The following is a 22,539-nucleotide window of genomic DNA, read 5'->3' as shown; positions in this document are numbered from 1 at the left end:
ACTGCTAGAAATCTAAATTGTTCTTTCCTCGGCTTCGATACTTGTTATCCAATTACAAAATAATGGGGTTGTGGTATGACTTGATGCGGTCTAGATGAATTACTCTTGAGCTGGGGAAAACAATATTCCAATTTATATTCATGAGACAATAGTCTAGTCTTTGTCATAAATTACCACGGCACCATGTGAATTTTTCGCCCTGGAAATTTACTTTTATTAGAGCATTGTCGAAAACAAAATTATTAAAACTCTTGCTGCAACCCCTATTATTTGCGATGCCTCCATATATTTCAGTCTGAGTATACAGTAGAAATATCCTCCTAGGATCCATGGCTCATTATTTGGTGGGTAGAGATTGGACATAGTTTCCCATAGGTGTTTATGGATGCTTACATTGGGACTAGCATAAACGGCTGTGAAGTAAAGCCGTTGGTCTGATCTGTTCGTTCTGAATTTAACGTGAATAAATTGATTGACAATCTGTAGGATTTCTACGTTGAAGGGTGTTTTATATAGTAGCCATATCCCTCCATTATGTCTCTGAGCTTCGACTCTAAATGATTTATCAAACTCAAAGATTCTAATTATTTTATCTGCTCTACATCCACTAACGTGTGTCTCCATTAAAGCTACAAGGCTAGGTTCTTGTTCTTTAATAATCTCTTGAAATGTCTGCGAATAAGGGTGACCTACCCTTGAGTATTCCAAAACATTAGCTTACCCATATTTGATTAATTGCTGGGTGTTTTATGAATCTCACCCTCTACTGCCACCTTCAGCGAATTATCTATGTTTTCATTTTTTGCAATATTCGAGTATGATGTTTCCACATTCATAGTTTGGGAGGGATTTGCCTTTGTAGTTGTAGCAAGGATCAATCCGAAAGAAGGGCACACTTGGAGCCTTAAATTCACATGGTTTTCTGATTTTAGACTCTGGTTTGTCCCTTGTTGTAATAGTTTTGTCTTGCGCCACATTTGGGAGTAAGACTTGTCGTAAACCGGTCGTCCGGGCACAAATTTTTTACTTGGCGGGAAAAGTGATGTTTAATAAATGGTTTTTTTAATATTTGGGAGTCGCCATCGGCCTTTTGGATCAGGTAGGTCGAATACCTAAATATTATCTTTTAAAAGAGTTTTAAGAAACATCAGTTAAAGATGAACTGATCTGCGTTTATAACCAAAAATTCGTTCTTTTTAATAATAAAAAGGGATTCGTGGTCGGTTACGTTTAGGAAGGATTAGCACCCTACAACGCCCAAATTGGTACTTTTTAATTATATTGTCTCTATTATTAAAATTCAAATATATTTAATTTATAATCCTATTTAATTCAATATTTTAAGAAAATATATTAAACATAAATAAGATATTTACTTATTTAGAAATATCAGAAAAGGACTTCTAGGTGCCTTAAGACAGCTCTTTTCTTCGATATTAATAAATATTATAATAATTTAAATAAAATTAAATTATAATTTTTTTATAATATTTAATTTTAAAATACCAGAATAGGACATCCAGTTGTATTAAAATGCCCTTTCTTTGATATTGAAAAATAAATAAATATTAAAATATGATAAAAAAAATAATTATGTAAAATCAAATTAAGATTTAATATAATTATCATTATTATATATTTATATGACTATATAATAATAATAAAATAATATTTAAATATAAACAAGTAAAATTAAAACATAAATAAACAATAATAAAAATAAATTAGAACTATATATTTAAAAGCAGTAAAACTTTATAATAAATGAAAATATTTAAAATTAGTGACTAAATTATAATCTAATAAAATTAAATACCTAATTCATAATTAATTATTTAAAATTACAGGGATTAAACATATTCTCCTTATTTATTAATTTGGTGACTAAAATAAATTATATAAAATTCATATATCAAATTAAAATAAATTGAAATATGCTGTTCAGGGTTTAAAATATCAATTATTAAAATTAAAGGACTAAATATGATATTTATCCTAAATATATTTTAATATAAAGGACTAAAATAAATAAAATTAAAATTAAAGAACCGAATTAAAAGGATTATAAATGATTTAGTGACTAAAATGTAAGGATTACAAATTAGGATGGTTGCGGACAGGGACTTTTAGTTAATTACAGACAACCCCTCCCCAAAACGACGTCGTTTGGCGATGGCTATTTAAGCCCCTAACCGGCTGGCCCGAAGGGCCAGCTCTCATTTCTCTCATTTTCTTCCTCTCTCTAAATCGAGAGAGTTTAAACTCTCTCGCTTCTCTCTCGCTTCCCTCATCGGAGGGAAGCCGGCTACCGGGCGGCAGCCATCTGCCGCCGTAATCCCCACCGCCAACCACCGTTTTCGGTGGTCGGAAAACGCCAAAATTTCCCAAACCCTAGATCCAAGTACCCTAAACCCGATTTCACCCTTCTTTTATCCTAAAAAGTTATGGATTTTCCTAGATCTAAGAAAATACCTTCGGTATTTTTGGTTCTCAGGTGCCGTTTGGGGTTCTCGATAAGGTAAACTTCCTTCTCTCTTCTCGGTTTGATTGCTGGTTGTTGTGAGTTGGTCTCTATTTTTTTTTTTGTATCTTTGCTCTCTGTTTGGTTGCTCTGTGGCTGTTGGTTGCCTCTGTTTTTCTTTACAGGTTCGATGGTGGCTTTATAGCCATCACCGGCGCTTGTCTCGGACCGGGTAAAAGAGTAGAGTTCGGTGAGTCACCGAACTTCCAGTGGTGACTCACCGTTGAGGGCAACGTGTGCGGCTATGGCTTGGCCTTCTGGATCCTTCGGTTGGCGTCGTGGCAGCGTGGTAGCAGAGGTTGGCGAACGGCGGCCGCGTGGTCCCTAGGGTATCATTACCCTAGGGTTTGTTCTGGATGAGTGTGGGCCGTTGGATCTCTCAGATCCAACGGCTGTGATGCTGAGGCGGCTAGGGTTAGATGATATAAACCCTAAATTGGGTTTAGGGTTTCCTAATGGGTTTGGGCCAGTTTGGGTCAGGACTTTGTAATTAGGCCCCGGCTTATGTAATTTGGGCCTGTAATATAATAAAATAATAATAATAATAATAATAATAATAATAATAATAATAAATAATAATAAAAAACAAATGTAAAAAAAAAACTAGTGTCTTCAGCTGCCCCTCTTTGCTCATTCTTGTGTTAACAAGAATACAACAAATACGAAAAGACAATAAGTTTTTTAATTTGACTTTATTTGGAAATGTTGAACAAGTTTTTCTTTGGGATTAGTTCTTCTTATTATGAACTTTCCACTGGGGATGACAATTTATCTCCTTCTGTGATGTACTAGCAAAAGTTGAACAAATTATGAACTTCTTCTTCTTCTTCAGATAAGTTCTTCTTATTATGAACTTCTTCTTCTTCTTCAGATAAGTTCTTCTTATTATGAACTTTCTCTGGAAAAGTTGATGATGATATATCTCCTGCTGTGATAAAGTTATGCAAAAGGTTGAACAAACTCTTCTCATTATGAACTTCTTCTTCTTCTTCTTCAGATAAGTTCTTCTTATTATGAACTTTCTCTGGAAAAGTTGATGATCCATCGAATGATGAATTCAAACAAAAATTTGAACAAATTCTTCTCATTATGAATTTCTTCTTCTTCAGATGACGAATTCTTCTCATTATGAACTCTACCTGGCAATGTTGATCCATCAAATGATGAATTTAAAAAAAAGGTTGAACAAGCTCTTCTCATTATGAACTTCTTCTTCCTTCTTTAGATAAGTTCTTCTCATTATGAACTTTCTCTTGAAATGATGATCCATCGAATGATGAATTCAAAAAGTTGAACAAGTTCTTCTCATTATGAACTCTAACTGGCACTGTTGATCCACCGAGTGATGAATTTAAGCAAAAAGTTGAACAAGTTCTTCTCATTATGAACTTTTTCTTCTTCTTCAGATGAGTTCTTCTCATTATGAACTCTTCTGGAAATGTTGCTCCATTGAATGATGGATTTAAATCTTTGCTAAAATCTTTGAAATTCCTGTCAAAATTCAACATGGATAAAATGAATGAAAATGCACCTATTTTTGCAAATGCCTAAATATGATGCATGAATGTTAAGTTTATTTTTATTTGATTTCAAATTGGTGAACTTAGTATTTCTTCAGTTGTGTAGAAATCCAATAAATCTTTCTTCTTCAAATCGGAGAATCTATCATCTTTGAAAAATGTAGATGTAGATATAATGTCACAAAACCCCTTGAGAACAAAACTCAATGGCACAGGCTTGAAAAGTTTGCACTCATGTAACATGTGATTCTGATAACTACTCATCTAATTATGAAGTGATCTCTCAATATGATTTCACAGATATGATAGTTCTTTTGATACCAAGAAAATCCTGAATTCTGATTCTGATGAGGAGAGTAAACTGTTATACTTGACGAAAATGGGATACTCAAATGCTATGTCTTCAATAGCCATGGAGAGATGTGGTCCGGATTCATCAATTGTAGAATTGACAGATTTTATATGTGCTGCTCAAATGGCTAAGGCTACTGACACACTTTTTCCGGTAAAAGATAGGAAGCCATTATACAATGATCCAAATTACAAGAAAAGGTGAAACTTGGGCTATGATTTTCTTAAAAAAGAAGAAGCAGAGGAAGCTTGAAAAGAAGCTTCTTAATGAAGACATCATGCAGTTCATCTTTCAATTCTAATGTTGGTTCTGTGGTTCCTACAGAACCAGATCAGATAACTCAAAGAACACTTCCAGAAGATGCTATTGGGTCTCCTTATTTCTACTATGAGCAAATTCATCTTTCAAATCTAATAATTGGTTTTGGGGTTTATACCAAACCGATCAGATAACTCAAAGACACTTCCAGAAGATGCTATTGGGTCTCCTTATTTCTACTATGAGCAAATTCATCTTTAAATCTAATAATTGGTTTTGGGGTTTGTACCAAACCAGATCAGATAACTCAAAGAACACTTCCAGAAGATGCTATTGGGCCTCCTTATTTTTACCATGATAACGTGGCACTTGCTCCAGTTAAAGTTTGGACTGGAATATCACAGTACTTATTCGATGTAGAGCCATAATTTGTAGATTCGAAGCATTTTCATGCTGCTACACTGAAAAGGGGCTATATTCATAATCTGCCAATTGAGAACAGATTTCTTCTTGTTCCGCTTCCAAATAACTCTATGATGGTGATAATTTGCTTACTTTGTATTCCATGCCTTTAAAAGTATTAACATAAAGTGATATCAGAATCTTTAACTTATTTCAAAATTATTTAATCCATTTACAAAATAATAGAATAAGTTGAATTTTCGAAAATAAATTGAATCTCAAATAAATTGAATTTAGAGAAAATAAACTTAGAATTTATTAATAAATAGTTAGAATTGTATTCAAAGTTATGACAAGCATAGGAATGATAAAAATTCAAATGACTCAACAAATTATTAGCATAAGAATTTCTAAATTAATCAAATTGATATAATTTAGAGTACTGATGTAAGCTTTTGTCTGAAAGATCTCAAACGTTGTCAGAATGCTTGTAGATGTGAAGTTCCTCCCAAACTATCAAAATCTTAAGAGGATTCAATTGCCAGATGCCTAATATCAACATGCATTTGAGCCGCCCATTCAGGTTTTCAACTCAAATCCTTCCTTTGGTTACAAGATGCCCTTTGCGGGTTTTCATCTTGACCCCCTTTTTTCTCTTTTTTTTTTCTTTTCTTTCTTTCTTTCTTTCTTTTCTTTTTTCTTTTCTCTTTCTTTTTCTTTTCTTTTTTCATTTTTTCTTCAAGCATAATATTTCTTGACAGAATCCGAGTTTATTGGATTTCTCAGAATTTTTCCATCCATTTCTGCCAAGATCAACGCTCTTCCGGAAAAGGCCTTTTTTACAACTTATGGCCCTTCCCAATTAGGCATCCATTTCCCACGGAAATATTTATGTATAGGCAAGATCTTTTTTAGTACTAGATCACCCTCTTGGAATTCTCTTGATGTACTTTCTTGTCATGAGACTTCATCATCCGTTTCTGATACATCTGTCCATGACAAATAGCTTTCAATCTTTTCTCCTCAATAAGGTTCAACTGATCAAATATAGCTTGGATCCATTCAGATTCATCCAATTTTGTTTCTCTCAAAATTCGAAGTGATGGAATCTCAACTTCAATTGGTAAGACTGCTTCCATCCCATAGACTAAAGAAAAAGGCGTTGCCCCAGTAGATGTTCGAACAGTAGTTCGGTATGCATATAAAGCAAAAGGTAACTTCTTATGCCAATCTTTGTAAGTTTCAGTGGTCTTTGTAATGATTCTCTTGATGTTCTTATTTGCTGCTTCAACTGCCCCATTCATCTTTGGACGATATGCCACTGAGTTTGCATGTTTGATCTTAAACTGTGCACAAAGTTCGATCATCATTTTGTTGTTCAGGTTCAGAGCATTATCTGTAATGATCCTTTCTGGTAGGCCATACCGACAAATTATCTCTTTCTTTATGAATTTGCAGACTGTGGACCTCTTAATATTGGCATATGAAGCAGCTTCAACCCATTTGGTAAAATAATCAATTGCCACAAGGATGAAGCAATGTCCATTCGATTCTTTTGGTGTGATTGCCCCAATGACATCTATTCCCCACATAGAAAATGGCCAGGGTGTTGTCATTACATGTAAAGAAGATGGAGGTACATGAATCTTGTCTGCATATATCTGGCATTTATGACATTTCCTTGCATAATCAATGCAATCTGTGTGCATGGTAGCCCAATAGTATCCATATCTCATTATTTTTCTAGCCATGGAAAGACCATTTGCATGTGTTCCACATTTCCACTGTGTACTTCTCAATGATGCTTCTGGCTTCGCTGGTATTTAAACATCTCAATAGCATTTGATCATTGCTTCTTCTATACATAGTCTCGCCATCAAGAAAATATCCAGCAGCCATTCTTCTCAAGGTTCTTTATCAATTTCAGATTTGTGGATAACTTGATTTTTGATATATTGCAGGATATCATGATACCATGGTTTACCATCTACCTCTTCTTCCACACTATAACAATGTGCAGGAATTTCATATACTTGCATTTTGATTGGCATCATATCAACTTTCTTAGTTGCCTGAAACATAACAGCTAATGTAGCCAAAGCATCTGCCATTTGATTTTCTTCTCGAGTGAGATAATTGAAGGTGACTCTCTTAAATTCTTTCACTAATTCGAGGGTAAAATTTCGGTATTCCAACAATTTGGGATCTTTTGTTTCCCATTCACCTCGCAATTGATACACCACTAACGATGAATCTCCATATATCTTGAGACATTTGATTTTTCTTTCTATAGCTGCTTTCAATCCCATGACACAAGCTTCATATTCCTCCATGTTATTAGTGTAAAATAACTCCAGTCTACTTGTAAAGGGATAATAATTTTTCTGGAGAATTAATACTGCCCCGATTCCTCGTCCCAAGGCGTGGATGCTCCGTCAAAGTAAAGCTTCCAAGATGCATTATTTGTTCCGACTTCTTCATTCATGGATATGCACAACAAATCTTCATCTGGAAAATTAAAACTCAAAGGCTGATAATCATTCGATACATGACTGGCCAGAAAATCAGCTATGATACTTCCTTTTATTGCTTTTTGGTTGACATATACAATATCAAACTCGGATAATAACATCTGCCATCTAGCCATTCTGCCTGTCAAAGCTGGTGATTCCATTAAATTTCAAAGGATCAAGTTTGGATATCAACCAAGTAGTATGATATAACATATATTGTCTGAGTCTTCGAGTAGCCCACACCAAGACACAACATAATTTTTGTATTGGTGGATATCGAATTTCACAATCAGTAAATTTCTTGCTCAGATAGTAAATGGCTTTTTCTTTTCTTCCAGATTCATCATGTTGTCCTAGTACACATCCCATCGAATTTTCAAAGACTGACAAGTAGAGAATTAACGGTCTATCAGGCATTGGTGATACTAAAATGGGGGCATTGGATAAATATTTATTAATAATATCCAAAGTTTCTTGACATTCATCATTCCAGACTTCAGGATTGTTCTTTTGAAGTAATTTGAACATTGGATCACATTTGTCAGTTAATTGAGAAATGAACCGAGATATATAATTTAATCTTCCCAAAAAGCCTCGAACTTCTTTTTTTGTATTGGGTGGTGGAAGATCTTGAATTGCTTTTACTTTATCTGGATCAATCTCGATTCTTTTTTTGCTGACCACAAATCCTAAAAGCTTCCCGGAAGTTACCCCAAAAGTGCATTTAGCGGGGTTGTGCTTTAATTGATACTTCCTTAATCTCTGGAAAAGCTTTCTCAAATTTTGAATATGTTCTTCGTCGGTTCGGGATTTGGCAATCATGTCATCTACATATACTTCAATCTCTTTGTGCATCATGTCATGGAACAAAGTTACCATGGCTCTTTGATACGTTTCCCCTACATTTTTCAATCCAAATGGCATTACTTTATAGCAGAATGTGCCCCACATGGTTACAAATGTTGTTTTTTCCATGTCTTCAGGATTCATTTTTATCTGATTATCCTGAAAAGCCATCCATGAATGAAAACCATGCGTGTCCTGTATTGTCCACCAAGGTGTCTATGTGGGGTAATGGAAAGCTATCTTTCGGACTAGCTTTGTTGAGATCTATGTAATCCACACACATTCAAACTTTTCCATTTTTCTTTGGTACTGAAACAATGTTGGCTACCCATTCTGGGTATTTGGCTGCCTGTAGGAAACCTGCATTAATATGTTTCAACACTTCCTCTTTGATCTGTAACAATATTTCTGGCCTCATTCGCCTGAGCTTTTGTTAGACCGGTTTATATTCTGGATTGATTGGAAGATTGTGCATCACTATATCTGTACTCAAACCAGGCATATCTTGATAAGACCAGGCGAAGATATCTTTGAACTCTTGAAGGAGATTTATCAATTTTTGTTTTATCTGGATTGTCAGAGTAGTACCAATTTTCACCTCTTTCATTTCTTCGTATGTGCCCAGATTCACAGTCTCAATCTCTTCTTTGTGAGGTAAAATTTGTTTATCTTCTTTTTCTACCAGTCTTAACAATTCAGTGGGAACATCACATTCCAGTTCATCCTCACATTCATTGATTTCCTCCAGACATATGGGCTACTCTAAATTTATCTCTCGATTAAATTTAGGAATAAACATGTTATTAACATTGTGACACCTGCAAATTTAAGTCGGACATATTTCCGAAAGAATATAGTAAATTTATGAAATAAATAAATGTAAAAATGTAAAAAAAATGTAAAAATGATTGCCATCTGAAAATTTTAAAGAAAATTTCTTATATATTTAATATTAGGTGAACTTAACATAATTTTCTTTACAAGATAACAAAAAGTTTTCATACTTTTGGGCTAAACATAAAGATTAGTTCTGAATATTACTCTGTGTTAATATTAAAAACTACAAGAAGGTCTTCAGTGGTCCAATTGTCGAGTGTTTCTCCAGGAAAACATGGGTGAATCCTATCCAAGTATTTGCCAGTCTTGTTGTCATTCATGATCATGTTTGATAATAATCCATAGCTTCTTCAACTATGCTTGATCTTTCGTCAACTTTTCTTCTTTAAAGGCCTCAACAAGCTGTTGTTCTACATTAATTGTTCCCCCTGATCTGAATGTGGTCTTCAACTATGGGAAAAACATATGTTCCCAAAGGATTTCTTCTCCTTTCAACCTTGCCTTTCTATCTTCACACCTTCTTTTCATCTCTTTGTTCTTTTGCTGAAAATTGGGCTTAAATCCAAGCCCAAAACGATCTTTCTTCATCTTTATACTTACAGGAACTGAACTCCCTTGAAAATTCTTTCCTAAACCTTTCCCAGTTTTAGCTCCGATGCCTAAAGTTTGCCGTACCGTCATCTTGGTGCAATCAGACAATCTGGGATATGGAATTTTGCTTCCTTCTGCAATAAAGGTTGCATTAACAAATTCAAGAGCTCGGAAAGAACATTCGAGAGCATCATCATTGGTTTCAATATATGGAACATCACTTGTTATAGACGCAATGATTTCTTCTTCAGCTCCTACGCATATTAGTTGTCCATCAACAACGAATTTTAATTTCTGATGTAATGAAGAAGGAACGGCTCCTGCAGAATGCATCCATGGCCTCCCTGATAAACAATTATATGTAGGGTGGATGTCCATCACCACAAAGTTAATATTGTACACGACCGGTCCGATTAACAACGGTATTTCCATTTTCCCAAGCACCTCTTTTTGAGTGCCATCAAAAGCCCGCACTACATTCTGATAACTTTTCATGTGTGATTTATCCACAGGCATTCTTTGAAGTGTGACTAGAGGCATCAAGTTAAGAGCGGATCCATTGTCAATCAATACTCCTGGAAAAACATGACCATGACAATGTGTGGTGATATTCAAAGCTTTTATTGACCCCATTCCGCCTTCAGGTATTTCATCATCCGTGAACGTTATGTAATTGTCAGCGGCTATATGTCCCACAATTCTATCAAGTTTATTGAGGGATATATTTTCAGGGATAAAGGTTTGATTAAGCATTCTCATTAAAGCATTTATGTGTGCTTCTGAATTCATCAATAGATCAAGAATAGAAATTCGCGCTTGTTGTTTATGTAGTTGTTGAACCACACTATACTCACTATGTTTCAGGAATTTCAAAAATTCTTGCGCTTGTTTTTCTATTACAGGATCATTGAATGCTGGAGGGGATTCATCATCAAATACCTTTTGGGGTATTACCATGGCTTTTCCTTTTGCTTTCATCTGTTCTGATACATGGATGTTTCGGGAGAGTAACATCTCCCACTTCTTGTAAAGAATCCGACTTCACTCACTGCTTCAGACGTCGAATCCAGACTCTGTATTTTCTCTTCTGTTTTTTCCAGAGAAACAGATCCTCCTACGATTGAAACATTGGTAGTATAATTCCAAGGTACCCTGCGGGTTTCCTTGTATGGAAATGGTAGAGGAGTGGTGATAACTACTTTCGGCTTTGTTGGTGCAGGAATCACTGTAGATGATTTCACATTAATGATCACAGGATCACTTGTTCTCTGATTAGGTTTAGAATCTTCTGATGAGCAACATCTTCTTTTTCCTGGTTCTTCTTCAAAGAATTCTATCTCTGTTATTCATCAATTTTTGCATCAAATCCCTAACTCAGGACATAGTTGAATTTATGCCCCTTCTCTTGATGATATTCACAATAATTCTTGCCTTCATTATGGTTTGGCTGAATTGTTGTGGAATTATACCAGCTAAAGAGAGTTGAAATATCCAAACAAAAGGAGATTTAATTCAGAAACGTCAGTTTTTTCTTTCTTTCTGTTCTCTTCCTGAATTGCATTCACGTTTTTATCTCCATGATTTGGCAATGGATGATTTGATGTAGATGGTGAATTGAATTCCAACTTTCCAGTGTTGATCAAATTTTGAACCACCCTTTGAATGCCAAACAGTTTTCAATAGATGATCTGTAATTCCTTCATGGTAAACACAATGTGCCTTTACATCATACCATGGAGGGAATAGTGGTTGCATGGGAACCAAAGGATAGGGCCGTATGACATCTGCTTTTAATAGCGAATCATAGATATCAGCATAGGGTACTGGTAAAGGTGTAAAAGACAACCTTTCATTTTCCTTTCGAGATCCTCTGAACTCTGCTCGATTAGTGTTTGTTTCTTCTTTCTTAACCCTTGGCTGGGTTATTGTAACACTTTTTGATGAATCCTTGTTATAAGAGTTTGCATTGTTAACTTCATTCTCTTTTTTTCGGTACATAGGTCTTTTGGAACTAGACCCTCATTTGATTCAATTTTGCCACTTTTCAAGACATTTTCAATGAGTTCTCAGAAATGACCAAATCTGAAAATTTCTGGTTGCATTCCCCATTAGATGATTTAAATAAGGAGCTTTCAATGTATGGACAAATATTAATGTGGCTCTTTTCTGACAAAGGTGGTTGAACTTGGGCTGCTGTGTCACGCCATATCTGAGCCTACTGTCTGAACGTTTCGTTATTCTTTTTCTCCAAATTTTGGAGAGTCCATCTATCAAGGACTATGTCTGTTACGTGGCGGTACTGCTCTAGGAATGCTTTAGCCAGATCTTTTCAGGATCTAATGTTGGCTTTGGTCAATTGAGTATACCATTTTAAGGCTGGTTCTGTCAAACTATCTTGAAAGCAGTGAATTAACAATTTCTCGTCTTTCACATATCCTGCCATTCTGCGACAAAACATAATAATGTGGGATGAAGGGCATGTGGTCATATCTATCAAATTCGGGAACTTTGAACTTGATGGGGAGGATTAGGTCTGGAACCAAACTCAACTCACTAGCGTCAAACCCATAGAATGATTCAGTTAATTCCACGGATTTCATTCGTTCTTCTAAGCTCCTGATCTGTCTGGTCAATTCTTCATTTACTTTTCCTTCTCATTCAGCTCATTCAAATCTGGATTAGATGCTTAGTATTAAAATCCCCTATTTTCACATCTGATATAAGTGGATTTTTGCTTGAAGATGCAGGATCCATTTATCGATTTTCATGTGGTTTGGCTTCTTGAAATGCTGATGTGCGGGCATTGATTTGTATAGGTGTAGTACCAGAGTGATAAATTGGTTCTGGTGGAAACCTAGAGGATACATAGGTTCTGGTCGAAAGATACAGGATTTTCATGCATTTTTCCAATGATAGCCTGCCTTTTAACATGTCTTCTATTTTCTGCATCATGTTGTCTTGTGAGTTTGCAATACTGGCTTCAATTTTCTCTAGCTTCATTCTCATTTCTGCTTGTTCTTTATTATGTTGTTCCTCAATACGTTGTATTTTATCCTCCATAACTCTCTTAGTAGCTTGTCTAGTACCGTAGTGATGTTGTATTTCTCTTTTGGCCAGAATAACTGCGATTGAAAAATCTTTTGATATTATTTTTTTCAAATTTTAATTAATGAATATTATCTTAATAATAAAAATATACATAAAGAAAATAATGCAATAAATAATGAATGTATGCAGAATGCATGTATGTAAAAGGTATTGATCCCAAAAAGTTAACTGTCATAGAACAACTTTCATCGGTATATAAAAGTTTCTTTATAATAGTTCATAACTACAGATAAGGCGTAGCTTTCCTATTAAGTTCTATAATTTCTTTCATTAGCCATGACACCTTCTTTCTGAACTTAGAAACTGGATCAACGTGATGCTCAATTATTTTTGCTTCAACAGCTAGTTCCCAACATATCTAGCAACTTCGCTCATTGTACCATGGCCTCGAATACCATATTACTTCTTCTTCACTTCTTTCTACATAGAAATCAGTTTTTTTGCCATTGTTCATTAGTTCCTTCGAGAGTTTGCTCTAACTCAGTGATTCTGACTTGATAATTGTGTAGAGTTTTTTCAAGATCTCTAATGCGTCTTCGTAGTGAAGTACTTTCCTCATTACTTTCTTTGAGATCACTAGGTCCTAGACGAACCTTTTCTTGAAATAATGACTCTTCAAGTTGCATTAAACTCTGAGTTTTTGTTTCTAGACTGATCCAGATCTTCTTCAAGTTTTGTTCGTGCTTCTTGCGTTCTTTGATTAAGCTTATGTATTTGAACATTCTTGTTTCTGCATCTTTGCATCCAATTGCTAGCCACTTCTTGCTCTTCAAGTTTGGTGTTGAAATTCTTTCTTTCCAGCTCCCATTTTTCTTTTTCAACATTGAACTCTTCAATCCTTTGGCGTTGACTTCAAGTTCGTCAATCAATGGTTCATTTCAGATTCAAATCCTTGAACATGATATTTTTCTCACCCTCAAATTTATCAAATGTCACTCTTCATCTCTTCTAAATCTTTGGCTCGATCCCTTCTCTTTGCATTCATGATCTCGCGATGTTCAGCTTTGTGTTTATAATTCGCTCTCTTCTGTCAACCTCAAAATCTTCTATTTTTGCTTTCTTTCTCAAGGCTTTTGAGTAGACTATTCTTTCCTTTCAGATCTTCAACTCGACTTTTCTCGATGTTCAATTCTCTGGTCATCTGCTGTTGATCGGCTTGGTCTGATACTTTCCGGGATTTATATAACTCCTGGTAATTTTTCTTTAATGCTCTAAATTCACCATCAACTTTTTCTTTGTTTTCTCAACATTGCACATTGTGATGAATGAAAATCAATGTCAACACCCAAGCTTTATCTCGTCTCATTTGCTCTAATTCTCTTGACCAATCTTCTCTTTCTGCTTCAAACTCAGCTCTCAGGATTTCAATCTCTGATGGAACCACCTTAATGCGATCTTCCATAGAGATATCCTCAGTTTGGTCTGGTAGAGGAATATTTTCATTTTTCCTGACAGATCTTCATTCCTCATAATCAGGAGTTAGCATTTCTTTTGCTGCTTTAGCTCGGATACAAAAAGTTGTTTTCCAAGCTGTAAAGGCTTCCATGATATTTCTTTTATAATTTTGTGTGGAATGCGAACTCAGATGAATGTAATCCAGCAGTGACAGGTACAAATTGACGACCTTCATATCTTATGACCAGAAGTGGTGCATATCCAATTCCTCCACAATCCGAGCAGCATTATCCAGTTGTAATCACCACATTTGTAAAAGAATTCCCTTTGGATTTGCCACGGGGTTCGCCAAACAATGTCATTGCTTTGCAGATTTCGAAAGGCATTAATCCACATATCTTTCTTAATTTCTTTCGGCCATTCTTGCTCCAAAAATTCTTTTAATGGTGAGTAATACGTATTAAAGCGCCGGTATGAAACCTTTTTTGTCATCCAGAAATGGCTACGGATCCAAACATATAACAATTAGGTACACCCTGAGAATCGTCCACCTCCTAGCTTTCTACAAGCGTTTAACGATCTGAAAGTCTCTGCTAGAATTGCAGAAGCAGGATTAATCTTTTTTGGTAGCTGCTCAAACAAATCTACTACTGCAGCTTCAATATATCCCAATACTTTTGGGAAGATGACCATACCATACATACCCAGAGCAAAGAGATCGAATCGTACTTTAGTGTCTGGATGACTCTGAATAAGTTCTTTAATGTTGGTCCAAGCAATGCCTTCGCTTTCGCCCTTTTGTTTTGTACGGGAAACCACCCATTCCTCTCGTACTCCAGCAATCTTTGCTAATTTAACTCGAAAAGGTTGAGTTTTAATTGACTTTGAATAAATTCGATTTTCCAAAGCCCCTTCTATATGTAGCAAAGTTGTGTACTCTTCAATAGTAGGGACCAAGTCCTCTTTATTGAGAGTGAAGCAATTGTACCCTGGATTCCAGAATTGAATTAGGGCTCGAAGTAAGTCATCATCAACTTCGACATAGACCAAATATGGGATGTCTCCGTAAGTCTGATAAAACTGCAACTTTTTGTTTGAGTCCCAACTTTCTCAAATGCTTCGCAAATCTTGCATATCATTTCTTTTTAGCAAAACCGGAGCATAACTGGCCAAGTCAGATACATAGTCATCTTACAAACTGTCTCCTCCTTATCTTTGTAAGTCCTCAGCCCACTGTCTTACTTCTGAGTTTAGAACTATTTGATTTGAACACTTTTTATCCATGGATGAAGGTTTTCCAATGAGACAATTAACACGAGGATCAATGCCTTTTATCCTATATGATGCTATGCAAACAGAAGAAATAAAGAACACAAAAAAAATGAATTAGTTTATATATAAAAAATTTAATAATAATGTCTACCTAAATATCTTATTTAAACATGCTTCTTCATAATTTAAATAATTTAAATTCACATGTAATTTAATTAGTAAGAAAATAAATAAATAAATTAAAAGGAAAGTTAGAATTCATTTCTCCTGTGTGTACACCTATTTTGGACAAAATTTCGGCATGGATTCAGATCGAAAGAGTTTCTAGGGTTTTATATGCAGGGTTTCAGATCTAAGAATAAAGGTACCCGAATTGTCCTTGTTAGTGCCCCTTGGGCTGTTAACCTCAATCCTAGTCCATCACAGACTAAAGTGGATCGAGTTCAATTCGAGGGGATACACTTCTCTATGCCTGACACGGAGAATAAATTCTCACGAAGACATAGAGCATATGAACCCCGAAAGTTACTTGCTAGGTCTGACACGGAGAATAAATTCTCACGAAGATGTCGCTTTCACTTCCACTTAAAAGGGACAAACTCAATTATAGAGCTTTATGTTATGCAATGCAAGTGTGTGTGAGGAGAATGTTCAAACCTCTGACAGAAAAATAAATAATGAAATATTTGCAAATAAAATGAAATATATAAATACTATAAAAAATAAGTATGTAAAAATTTGAAAAGAAAGAATATAAATTAAATATGAATTTTTAATTATAATTAATAGAGACAATTTATAATTGATTTAAAAGTTTGACAGTGTCCCAGCGGAGTCGCCAAGCTGTCGTAACGGTTTTCGTCGGACACAATTTTTACTTGGCGAGAAAAGTGATGTTTAATAAATGGTTTTTTTAATATTTTGGGAGTCGCCATCGGCCTTTTGGTCAGGTAGGTCGAATACCTAAAAATTATCTTTTAAAAGAGTTTTAAGAAAACATCAGTTAAAAATGAACTGATCTGCGTTTATAACCAAAAATTCGTTCTTTTAATAATAAAAAGGGATTCGTGGTCGGTTACGTTTAGGGAAGGATTAACACCCCTACAACGCCCAAATTGGTACTTTTTAATTATAAATTGTCTCTATTATTAAAATTCAAAATATATTTAATTTATAATCCTATTTATTCAAATATTTTTAAGAAAATATATTAAACATAAATAAGATATTTACTTATTTAGAATATCAGAAAAGACTTCTAGGTGCCTTAAGACAACTCTTTTCTTCGATATTAATAATATTATAATAATTTAAATAAAATTAAATTATAAATTTTTTATATATTTAATTTTAAAATACCAGAATAGGACATCCAGTTGTATTAAGACTGCCCTTTTCTTTGATATTGAAAATAAATAATATTAAAATATGATAAAAAAAATATTTATGTAAAATCAAATTAAGATTTAATATAAATTATCATTTATTATATATATTATATGACTATATAAATAATAAAATAATATTTAAATATAAACAAGTAAAATTAAAACATAAATAAACAATAATAAAAATAAAATTAGAACTATATATTTAAAAGCAGTAAAACTTATAATAAATGAAAATATTTAAAATTAGTGACTAAATTATAATCTAATAAAATTAAATACCTAATTCGTAATTAATTTTAAAATTACAGGGATTAAATGATATTCTCCTTATTTATAATTTGGTGACTAAAATAAAATTATATAAAATTCATATATCAAATTAAAATAAATTAAAATATGTTCGGGGTTTAAAATATCAATTATTAAATTAAAGGACTAATATGATATTTATCCTAAATATATTTTAATATAAAGGACTAAAATAAATAAAATAAAATTAAAGAATAGAATTAAAGGATTATAAATTGATTTAGTGACTAAAATGTAAGGATTACAAATTAGGATGGATGCGAAAAGGGTTTAACTTTTAGTAATTACAGACAACCCTCCCCAAAAGGGCGTCGTTGGGGAGGGCTATTTAAGCCCTAACGGCTGGCCCGAAGGGCCTCTCATTTCTCTCATTTTCTTCCTCTCTCTAAACTGAGAGAGTTTAAAACTCTCTCGCTTCTCTAGCTTCCTCATCGGAGGGAAGCGCTACCGGGCGGCAGCCGTCTGCCGCCGTAATCCCCACCACGGCCACCGTTTTCGGTGGTCGGAAAACATCAAATTTCCCAAACCTATATCCAAGTACCCTAAACCCGATTTCACCTTCTTTTATCCTAAAAAGTTTGGATTTTCCTAGATCTAGGGAAAATACCTTCGGTATTTTTATTCTCAAGTGCCGTTGGGGTTCTCCGGTAAGGTAAACTCTTCTTCTCTCTTCGGTTTGATTGCTGGTTGTTGTGAGTTGGTCTCTATTTTTTTGTATCTTTGCTCTCTGTTTGGTTGCTCTGTGGCTGTTGGTTCCTCTTTTTTCTTTGCAGGTTCGGTGGTGGCTTTATAGCCATCACGGCGCTTGTCTCGACCGGGTAAAAGAGTAGAGTTCGGTGAGTCACCGAATTCCAGTGGTGACTCACCGTGAGGGAAACGTGTACGGCTATGGCTTGGCTTCTGGATCATTCGGTTGGCGTGTGGTAGCGGGTAGCAGAGGTGGCGAACGGCGGCCGCGTGGTCCCTAGGGTATCATTACCCTAGGGTTTGTTCTGGATAAGTGTGGGCCGTTGGATCTCTCAGATCCAACGGCTGTGATGCTGAGGCGGCTAGGGTTAGATGATATAAACCCTAAATGGGTTAGGTTTCCTTGGTTTGGGCCAGTTTGTTTTCCAGTATTGAGTAAGCTGTGTTATTCCTTTTATCCATCTTCAGTTTAGGTTGTTGTATGGTTGCATGTGTATCGCCTATAATGATAGGTTGGCTACTCGTGTTGTTGTTCGTTATAGCGCTTGGAGTATCTAGCCCACTTTCGGTGATCGGGACATCAACTAATCCTTCGATGCTAGGACCTTCTTCCATCAACTTCTTTTAGAGAGCACTTGTATTTATGTTAGAGTTCTGCTTGTTCGTGATCTTTGAAATAAAGAGCTATTTTCCTTCTCTTTGTTCTAACTAAGTCATGTGAGTGACAAATATTGGAAGTGAAATTAGTTTTTTGCTAACTCGACTACTAACATGAGGAAAAAAATAACAGTCCTATTAACCGTAGCGTAAATGCAACACATTCCAATCTAGGGTCTTCTAATTGGATTGTACTTATGTTGAAAGGATGGATCATTTGTTCATTCATAATTATTATATGAATTGGAAACTAGATATAAGAATCTATAATAGGAATAGTCATGCTTCATCACTTATTCTTACACATGCTTCATAGAGTGGAGCGTTAACATACTCCATAGAGCTTATACATGCTTCATAAAGTGTTTCAACAATTTCTGTTTTTACTTACTTTAGAACTGTTAAATCAATGTTCAATTATTTTTATTACGATGACAAACAATTGTTCTTGTTAAATATTATTATTTTCTAATATTAAAATGTTTGTTCATAATAACAGTTATGGCTCGTTTAAATGCAAAAGAAGACGCATATCGCCACAATTCTTATTTTACAACTGCAAATGATGGAGATTGTGTGTCATATGCTTATGGTTATTTCAGTTATTCTTATAAAATATAAAAATAGACCTAAAATAACTTATGCACATGAAAGACTTCATAAACATAATATTATATCACTTAATTTACATAAAATTGTATTTGAAAGTGATAGACAAAGTGTTGATAATTGTCGAATGGATAGGAGAGCATTTCTCAAATTGTGTCACCTATTACAAAGTCAAGGTGGGTTAAAAGAGAGTCGATATATGTCTATAAAAGAAATGGTTATTACTTTCCTTCATATTATATCCCACCATATTAAGATTAGAGTTTTAAAACGTCAAACAGTAAGATCTGGGGAAATAATTAGTAGAGTTCTCCATACAGTGTTAGCTTCATTGAAACTGCATCCGATCATTTTTAGAAAACCAGAACCGATACAAGATAATTCAACAGACGATAGATGAAAATGGTTTAAGGTATTGTATCATAATTCTGAACTTTCTTTTAAGTTAATTAGTAATGCTTAATACATAAATGGATAATAAAATGTAATTTAACTTTATTGATGAATATAGGGATGTTTGGGTGCTCTAGATGGAACGCATATAAGGTTAATGTAGCTGCAATCGATAAACCTAGATACAGAACAAGAAAAAATGAAATTGCGACAAATGTACTTGGTGTTTGCACACCAAACATGCAATTCATTTATGTTTAACCTGAGTGGGAAGGTTTTGCAGCTGATGGTAGAATACTCAGAGATGCCATTAGTAGAAGAAGAAATAGTTTAAATGTTCCACAAGGTAAATTATTAGGTCATTAATATATATATAAGAATGTAAAATTCTTACAAGTTTTGTATATTAATTCACTTTTTAAATTAAAATAATATAGGGTGAGAGGGGTTTTGTTGCACTATATAGAGGTCAAAGATACCACTTGAATGATTTGAGAGAAGGACACCAACCTATCATCCCTCAAGAATATTTCAACATGAAACATTCTCAAGTTAGGAATTGTATTGAGAGATGCTTTGGCATATTGAAAGCGAGATGGACAATTTTAAGGGAAAAATCATTTTATCCAATGAAAACACAATGTAGACTCATTTTTGCTTGTTGTCTTCTCCATAATTTCATAAGATCTGAGATGCCAATCAATCTTATTGAATCTGACTATACTAAAGATAGTAGGCATGTTGAAGAGATTAATGAGGTAGAAATGATCAGACATTGTCAGCCAAGCAGTGCTTGGACCGAGTGGAGAGACAAATTAGCAGAAGATATGTTTACTAGTTGGTTGCTGTCACGTACTTTAAAATAGATGTTATTTTATGTTATGTATGGACTTTCACTTCTATTTTATCTAATGTTAGTGGTCATTACTCATGTATTTGACATATATTTTTATGGCATAACTTTATTAAATTTTATGTATTTCTCTTCTATAAAATTCGAATTTTATTTTTCATGGACATTCATTACTTATGTCATTCACTACATTTGATTTCTATTATGTTATTATTTTAAATTTCATTTATGATTAGTATTGACAATGATGACATGTTTTATGTTATGTTATACATTTTTTATATACATTTTCTTAGATTGTTTCGAAGAGCAATATGTCAACATCAAATATGGAATCTCAAAGGGGGAAAACGAACATCTAAAAAGGTTAAGTATTTAGCAACTAAAAGGACATGGACTAAAGAGGAAGAGGATGCACTTGTTGAATGCTTACACATTTTGGCTGAAGACCTACATTGGAAAGCTGATAATGGAACATTTAGATCAGATTATCTATCTAATTTTGAAAAGATTTTAGAAATCAAACTTCTGACATCAGAAATTAGGGCCCATCCACATATTGAATCTAGAGTGAAGCTACTCAAAAGACAATACAATGCTTTATCTGAAATGTTGAATATTGGAAGTGGATTCGGTTGGAATGAAGAAGAAAAATGTTTAACTGCACCAAAGGATGTGTTTGATGATTGGGTTAGAGGAAGTATTTTAATTGAATTTATCTTCTTTATGTACTCTTTGTTATCTACTTAGGTTTGTAAGGTTTGCGATTTTATTATATTGTAGAGTCATCCAACTGCTGTTGGATTGAGAAACAAGTCATTTCCATTCTTTGATGACTTTGTTCATATATTTGGAAAAGAAAGAGCTACAGGAACAGCAACTAAGACAGCAACTGATGCATTGGAACATATTGATGTTGAAGACAATGCATTTATAGATGCATTACTTGAAGAAGAGGGAGTTAGAGATTCTGAATCAAGAGAGGATGTTGGTGCTTCAACTTGCCAAACATCTGATGCTACTACCTTTACCCCTACAATGAAAAAAGTAGCTAGCAAGAAAAGGTCTCGAAGTGATGATGGGTTAACCGAGCTTGTACAAGAGATAAGTAAGTTCGGTGCTGCATACCGAGAAACTGCCAAATAAATTAAGGATATTACTGCTTTATTGAAAAAGGAGGCAGAAGGAAATGATTGAAGAATGTCGATTTTCACTGAAATCATGAAAATTGAAGGTCTGTCCACTGATGAAACGCTTACTGCAGGAGAGTATATTAGTAAAGATGCGCACAAGGTAGATTTCTTCTTTTCTTTGCGAAAAGAATTCAAGAAAGATTATGTGATTAAACAATTAGTTAAACGCCGTCAATTTAGACCATCATTTTGACTGTCGTCCTTCTACAATTATGTCGATCTCTTTTTGATTATGACTTTAGAATATGGTCCCAACTTTTTTGTATAGTTTAGCCAAGTATATGTCAACCTTTTGACTTGAAGAATTTTTTGTGTATATAATATAACCAACATACATGATTAAGTTTAGAATGTCATGGCTATTATCTTTTGTAAGTCTAAACATTGTACAAACTTTTGTAAGTTTAGAATGAGATGCTTGGGTGTTGGCTTTGGTAACTTGACTGCTACAGCTAAGAATATCCCTCCGGGTGTTGAGGAACCCAAGTCACCCGAATGAGCATATATTTTGGTTAAGGTTGCTTCTAACTGCTGTAGCATGTTGCTTGATCGCTGTTGTTGCATGTTCTTCATCCAAGCTTGTTCACATATGAATAACCAATGCACAATCGTTTTGTCACAAATCTGCACCACTCTCACTTGCTTCAAGTGTGTCAATTGCTGTTATGAACTCTGGTGATGGTTTCTAGTGATCTAATGAAAGGTAGTTGAATTCTTGAAGACGAAAAGACATGGATATGAATAATACTATTGTGGTTATGGTATGTATACGCTATTGAAAATGATAATGCTATAAGCCTATGAGCAGTTGTCTATTATTAAGTTACTAATG

General features: G+C 34.4%; 1 pseudogene; it reads right to left on the bottom strand.

Annotated features, from left to right (window-relative positions):
* Window positions 1–22,539, bottom strand: part of LOC120177267 — a 59,728-nt pseudogene that overhangs the window by 2,174 nt on the left and 35,015 nt on the right.

This window comes from Hibiscus syriacus, unplaced genomic scaffold (genome assembly GCF_006381635.1).
Source record: "Hibiscus syriacus cultivar Baekdansim isolate YM2019G1 unplaced genomic scaffold, ASM638163v2 tig00112285_pilon, whole genome shotgun sequence".
In the NCBI taxonomy this organism is placed as follows: domain Eukaryota; kingdom Viridiplantae; phylum Streptophyta; class Magnoliopsida; order Malvales; family Malvaceae; genus Hibiscus; species Hibiscus syriacus.
The sequence above is the reverse complement of the archived record's forward strand: the minus strand, read 5'-3'. Positions and strand labels throughout refer to the sequence as shown.